Consider the following 7,477-nt stretch of genomic DNA (forward strand, 5'->3'; position numbering starts at 1 on the left):
GGAACTGAGGTACAGAAAAACTGAATAACTGGTTCATATCAATCAGCTAAAGTTTTTATTTTTTATTTTTATTTTTTATTTTTATTTTTTTTTACCAGGATTGTACCAAGTTCTCTTAAACAGAGTCAACACTATACTGTGACTCTTCTTACTAAAACTAACTCTTCTATCTCTCCTACTCTATATCTAATATTTTCCTATATTTTCATGGGTTTTATCTTTTTAAAAAGTATATTAATGTCTTAATGTTTCATGACATCTTAGGATTCAGTTCCTTTAATAAATATCAATATGCTGTCTATGTTTTAAAGTAGATGATATTTGACAATTAAGAGTCAAATAAGGCAAATTTATTTTATCAAATAAAAAGCATAAATTAATTGAAACATAAACCTGACTTTTGTTGTTGTTGTTGTTTTGTTGTTTGTTCATTTGTTTGTTTTTTGGTAAGTATGAAAAGATAATAGTAACCTGTAATATGTGCTAGGGTGGAACAATGTAAGACTGGAATCTAGAGGGACCATGGTGGCAGTGGCTGCGGTAAGGGGCTGGTGGCAGGGGGCTCACGGGGTCCGTGGTGCTGGCCAGGGTGGCCGGGCGACCCCTCGGTGCTGCTTCTGCCGGTGAGGAGGGAAAGCACCCCACTGTCAGACCACGGAATGATGTGGCCCACGAGCAGCTCTCAGCATTTGGAGAGTATGTGGCTGAAATCCTGCCCAAGTATGTCCAACAAGTTCAGGTGTTCTGCTTCAATGAGTTAGAGATCTGTATCCATCCTGATAGGGTCATCCCAGTGCTGACTTTCCTCAGGGATCACACCAGTGCACAATTCCAATCATTGGCTGACTTGACAGCAGTGGACATCCCCACCTGGCAGAACCATTTTGAGATTGTTTACAACCTGCTTTCTCTGCGTTTCAACTCTTGGATCCATGTGAAGACTTACACAGATGAGCTGACACCCATTGAGTTCACTGTTTCTGTGTATAAGGCAGCTAACTGGTATGTGAGAGAGATCTGGGACATGTTTGGAGTCTTCTTTGCTAACCACCCTGACCTAAGAAGGACCCTGACAGACTATGGCTTTGAAGGACATCCTTTCCGGACTTTCCAGTGTCTGGCTGCATTGTGTTACAGTATGATGATGAAGTGAAGCGGGTGGTGGCCGAGCCCGTCCAGTTGGCCCAGGAGTTCCCCAAGTTCGACCTGAACAGCTTGTGGGAGGCCTTCCCTGCCTATCGACAGCTCCATGAGAGTCTCAGGCTTGAAGCCGGAGACAAGAAACCTGAAACCAAGTAGCTTCAGGTATGGCATGTGGATACTAGAGTGTTTGACCTCTAACTAAGCATCCCTGTAAATAAAACCTGTAGACCAAAATCAATCAATCAATCAATCAATCAATAAGACTTGAATCTAGATATTTTAATTTTAAGGCAATTATTCACAATGCAGATGATATTTTAAAAGTCATATAAATACACATATATAAATAAATTTAAAATCACATGAGCATTATTATTTCAAAAACACTTAAATTTTTTTTTTAAATTTTTATTTGCATTTATTCTATGCAGAATTTACTCCCGGGCCATAAGTTTTTGTTTCTTCAGTTTCTTCTGGGATATCTTTTTCTTTTGTGCAACCTCCTCTTCTGGTTTAGGAACAATCTGTTCTTTTTCAGTAAGAATCATTTCATTGTCGCAAGGAGAGCTCATGTATGGGTTAATCTGGCCAAGAGCCCTGTAAATTCTATGTCACATCTTGGGGGCTTTGTTCACCTGTATGTGCTCAATGACCAGAGACTCTACATCTAAACTCTTAAGTTCAGCATTACTCTTTGCATTTTTAAGCATGTGCGGTAACAATTCAGCACTCTTCTTGGGTCACCGACCCTGTGTCCAGCCCCACTGTTTGGCCTGTGCACACCTACAAACTCCACCATTGTAGTGACAGAATGGCACACACTGTTTCTGCAAAGTGACATCTTTCAGATACTTGGTGGCTTTTCGGATATGCATACCCTTGATAGCCTGGGCAGTTTCACGTGTGTTCTTAAAGTGAACACGAAGATTTGAACCTCTCGATTTGCATGATTTTGTAGGGTTTTCTGGGTCCAGAAAGTAGCGAACTATTTTCGGAGGTCACCTCAGGCCCCGCGGGGGAAATTATTTCAAAAACATTTTATCCATCCTCTCCCCTCTTCCCTCTGGCAACTGAGAGTTTGTTTTCTTTATTTGTGAGTCTGTTTCTGCCTTTTGTTTGTTTATTTCTTTGTTTTGTTTCTTAAATTCCACATATGAGTAAAATCATATGGTATTTGTCTTTCTCTGGCTTATTTCACTTAGCATAATATCATCTAGGGTCATCCATTTTGTTGCAAATGGCAATATCTCTTTCTCTTTTATGGCTAAGTAATGTTCCATTGTACATATATACCACACCTTCTTTATCCATTCATAAATCATTATGGCTGAGATTAAAATCCTTTATACTAACATTCCTAATCCCAACTTCCTCTTTGCCTCCTCTTTGGGTAGTCATCTATTAAAAGGAATTTATCATTCAATATGATTTTCTAAGCATTTCTATAATATAACTTTGTCCAAAAAGAAATGTTGGGATAATCTGTTAAAGACCCTAAACTCTAGATATTCCTATTTAATTTGCTGTGTTTAAAAAATGATCTCATAGTATCAATGGATATAATTAACTATTTGATTTCAGCAAAGCATTACATAATATAAATTTATTTGGCCATTTTAATTTTGAAGTGATTTAAATTATCTACTTTCTTAATAGTGTAAATAATAGTTCTCAAATATTGTCCTTATACATAATTTGATTATCTTGTGATTAATTAGAGAGGGGAGGTAATTATTTTGTAAATCTCATCACTGGAGGCTATAAGAAGAAATGTTGAACAGATTTTTAAATTCATGTCACTACAAGAGTAATTTTATTTTAAATCAGAGTTAACAAATGGCTAATATATTTTCTGTTTTATAATTCTGTATCTATTTTTAAAATAAACTTCAGGAAAATAATAGTCCCATTCTATTATCAGAACCAAATAAGAGAGTGCATGCAGAATAGAAGAGTCCTAAAAAATAGTTTTTATAAGAGGAAATCAAAAGATAAATAAAAAAATTATTTTAAGATAAATGAAAAATTTAAACACATCATATCAAAACTTATGAGATGTAACAAAAGAAGTCCAAAGAGAAAAGTTTAAGGCTATAAATACATACATTAAGAAAAAAGAAACATCTCAATTTACTACCCAACATTATGCATCAAAATCTAGAAAAAGAACAAATTAACCCCAAAGTTAACAGAAGGAAGGAAATAATAAAGACTATGGCAGAAGTAAATGGAATAGAAAATGGGGAAGATTAGTGAAACTAAGAGTTGGTTCTTTGAAAAGATAAACAAAGTTGGCAAACTTTTAGCCAGACTAATCATGAAAAAAAGAGAGAGGTTGAATTAAGAAAAAATAGAAAATCTGAACAGACCAATAATAAGTAAGGAGATTAAAGCAATAATCAAAAGCCTCTTACCAAAGAAAAATTCATGATCAGATTGCTTCTTAGATTCATTCTACTGAACATTTAAAGAAGAGCAAATGCTAATTCTCAAACTCTTTCCAAAACATGAAGAGGGAAAAACACAGCTAACCTCATTTTATGAGGCCAGCAGTTACCTGGTACCAGAGCCAGATAGTGACACTCCAAGAAAAGAAAAACCACAATCCAATATCCTTGATGATTATAGATGAAAAAGTTCCCAGTAAAATATTAGCTAACTAAATTTAACAGCACATTAGAAGTATCATACTTTATGATCCAGTGGAATCTGTCCCTGGGATACAAGCATGGTTCAAGAAAATCAATCAATAAATATATTACATTAATAGAATGAAAGACAAAGTCCATATAATCATGTTGAGAGATGCAGAAAAAACATTTCACAAAATACAACATCTTTTCATGATAAAAACTTGCAACAAATTGGGTATAGAAAGAATGTACCTCAACATAAGAAAGGTCATGTATGACAAACCCACAGCTAGTGTCATATTTAATCCTGAAGGGTTAAAAGCTCTTGTAAGATCAGGAACAAGACAAGGGTACCCATTCTCACCAATTTTATTCAGTATAGTAATGGAAGTCCTAGTCAGAGCAATGAGGCAAGAAAAAGAAATAAAAGGCATCAATATTGGAAAGGAAAGGTAAAATTGTCTGTTCTTAGGTGACATGATTTTATATATGGCAAGTCCTAGACTCCACCAAAAATTTAGAACTAATTAATAGTATTAAGTAAAGTTGCAGAGCATAAAATCAATATTCAGAAACTAGTTGCATTACTATACCTAACAACCAAATATCTAAAAAAACAAATTAAGGTATTCACAATAGTCTTCTTTCTGCTTTTCTTCAGCTTCCTCTGCTTCTTCACCATCCATAGTTCTATCTTTAGGTAACCTTCAGTGACATCTTTTTACTGGCTTTCCAGTCTAATTAAATCTCATTGCTATCTAAAATTTTACTATATCTTATACTCCTCCTTTCTGATATTGATAACACTTGTATTAATTCTTCAGTATGTATCTTCATATTAGACTGTTCAGGAACTATTCTGTTGTGCTCACGGCTGTGTGTCCAGATCTGTCACAGGGTAGAGATCAATGATCAATTGTTGCTGATTTAATATCTTCACTATTTCAAACTTGGGTGACTTGGAATATGAAATAATTATTAATAGAAATATGAATCTAGGGATCCCTGGGTGGCTCAGAGGTTCAGCACCAGCCTTCCACCTGGGATGTGATCCTGGAGTCCCAGGATCAAATCCCACATTGAGCTCCTTGCATGGAGCCTGCTTCTCGCCCTGCCTGTGTCTCTGCCTCTCTCTCTCTCTCATTAATAAAAAAAGATCTTTAAAAAAAGAAATATAAATCTAAAAGAAAAAGCCAGTTTTTTCAGGAAATAAATGTAAGTTTTCATGCTCAATTTTAACTTATATAAGACTTCCAGGTATAGTCATTTAGAGGCAATTATAAGCATGAAGCTTTAAAAAAAAGTAGAAAAATAAACATTAAAATGAATACAAGACTTAAAATGCGAGTAGTCTTATACTGATAAGGGAAAAAAAAACACATGTGGCAGAGAACACAAAGTATGTTGTGTTCTGTGATGTGTGCTCACTAAGTATGAGCATCCACCATGAGAATCTAATCATTAAGGCTATGATAATTAATATGGTTGCTCAGGAAAAATACAGGAACAAAGCCAAGGACTAAACTTTTAAGAATGGCTAAATTTTGGCAATAGAATGGATAATAATAGCAAATAAAGGATATAGAGAAAAAAGAGGAGAGCAATGTTTATATGAAGTTACAGAAGCCAGAGAAGGGAGTGCATGAGTCAGAACAAGAGCTACAAAAGAGTTTGAGGCTGGAGACTGAGGAAATGATGGTGTTTGGTATGTAGGAGTATGAGTTCAATATGTTTTTCAAGAAGTAGTTTGGGTAAGGTAGGAAAGTTATGTTAAAGACTTTTAAGAAATATGTGGAAAAGATCAAATGGGAGCTAAAGCACAAATTTGTTCAAGGATTTTGGTCAAAAGTTGGAAAAATGGAGTTTTAGCTTGAAAAGAGGGCAGGCTTGTTATTTTTCTTTCAAAGGAAAAGGAAGGTTTTACCATGCATAAGGTAGAAAGAATAGCCAATGAACTGGGTGAGTTAGAGAATTAAGAAATAAAAGAGATAAATGAGGAAGAAACTTACTAGAAAACACATGGGGATTATTATTTACCTTTATCATCATCGTCATTATTATCATTGCCATCTTTATTAGGATGGACTTAAAAATGCAGGTTAAAAGCTTCAGCTTTTCAAATAATAATAATAGCTGTAATTTGTTAAATGTTTACAATCTGCCAAAAAATCTGTTAATTACCCTTTATTACCCTGTAAGGTAGAAAATTGCACATCCATTTTGGAGATGATGACATTGAGGCTGTGAAGCTGGAAAACATGTCAGGGTCACACCATGTCAACAAAGAATATTTAACTTTGTCTGACTCCAAACCCTAAGCACTCCACCACAGCATGATGCTGTTTTCCTGTAAAGGAAATGATTTCCTCAAATAATGCAAAAGCAAAGAGGGATTGATGCACAGATATTTTTTTTGAGTAGGAGCAGAAGCAATTGGTTAAGCTTAGGTTGGGATGGTTTCAATTTTCTCAGTAGGAGGTGAGGTTATGTGCTAAGAGGGGAGGGAGGAGCATTGGGATTAGGGACTCGAGTGCAGCGGAAACATTTGGAACAGCTGTAGTGAGGAATGCACTAGGGAGTCAACAAGTGATAAATAAAAGATTTGCTGAGATACAGTGAGAGCCTAGTTAAGGTCACTTGACTTGGACACTATAGTCTAGTGACTTGCTTCGGTTTACAAACATGGGAAGAGAAACCAGGCAGTAGGGGTTATTGAAATGTGGAGATTGGTAAAGTGGAAAGAGCTGAAGAACAAAGAGGAGGGAGATGTAGGTGGATTGAAAGTACATTATTGACCTGATTAATCGCATGCATGTTGGCAGAGTAGAGAGGAAGTGTGTGGCTCAAGGTCAAGAAGAAGCATGCATGATGAAGCCACTAAACAACATGACGAAGATAAAGACAGAAAAGACATCAGACAGAGGATAGCAGCCCATCTGTAGTTTAATAATGATAAAATAATTTAAAAACTAACTGCTAACATTTTATGATTGCCCATCTTGGGCTAGAATCAATTCTTGTGTTACAGCATTGAATTCTCATAGTAGCACCATCAATTTGATATTGTAATCTCAACTTTATATGTGGAGAAACCAAAGCTGAATAAATTAAATAACTTGAGGAGGATTTTAATCCTCCTGCTAATGGAAGAAAAGGGATTTGAGGATAAGTTGGAGGGCATCAGAGCCCAATGATCTTATCCAAGAAGGAATCTTTGATGAGGGTTGAGGTGCCTGTTTGTAACATATATTTACATGGTTGAATAACTCCAATTCTTTGAGATCCATTAGTAAGAACAGATATATATTTGCTTATGTGTAATTCTTATAAAATCAAAGTATTCTACTTTATGCATTTCATGTCATATGAAAACTACTGGAGAAGGTACACACCTGCTAATTGTTACTAACACCCTCAGACATATTTTATTGGTCAGGCTGTAGTGCTCTTGCAAAGTTTTAGTTCTTGCAGCTGGATGAAGCTGCACGTTTGGAAGGCCTGAAATTTGACCTAAATGGTGTTGACATTACAGTGACTGTGAGTGATGGAAAAGGAAACAAAAATCTTGGATTTTTTTCCTCTACAGAGACCTCTTCTCCTCAAATTAATAACAACAACAGACTTAGAAAATATCTCGTGAACTGTAGGCTGCAGCCAGTGGTACAGCTGCAGAGTTCTAAGAGGCCCACAGAGACTTCTGC

General features: G+C 35.7%; 1 pseudogene; it reads left to right on the forward strand.

The window, feature by feature from the left end:
• Positions 1-522: 522 nt before the first annotated feature.
• On the forward strand, positions 523-1,299 carry LOC112907187 (NADH dehydrogenase [ubiquinone] iron-sulfur protein 3, mitochondrial pseudogene; annotated as a pseudogene).
• Positions 1,300-7,477: the final 6,178 nt, after the last annotated feature.

This window comes from Vulpes vulpes, chromosome 6, assembly GCF_048418805.1.
Source record: "Vulpes vulpes isolate BD-2025 chromosome 6, VulVul3, whole genome shotgun sequence".
In the NCBI taxonomy this organism is placed as follows: domain Eukaryota; kingdom Metazoa; phylum Chordata; class Mammalia; order Carnivora; family Canidae; genus Vulpes; species Vulpes vulpes.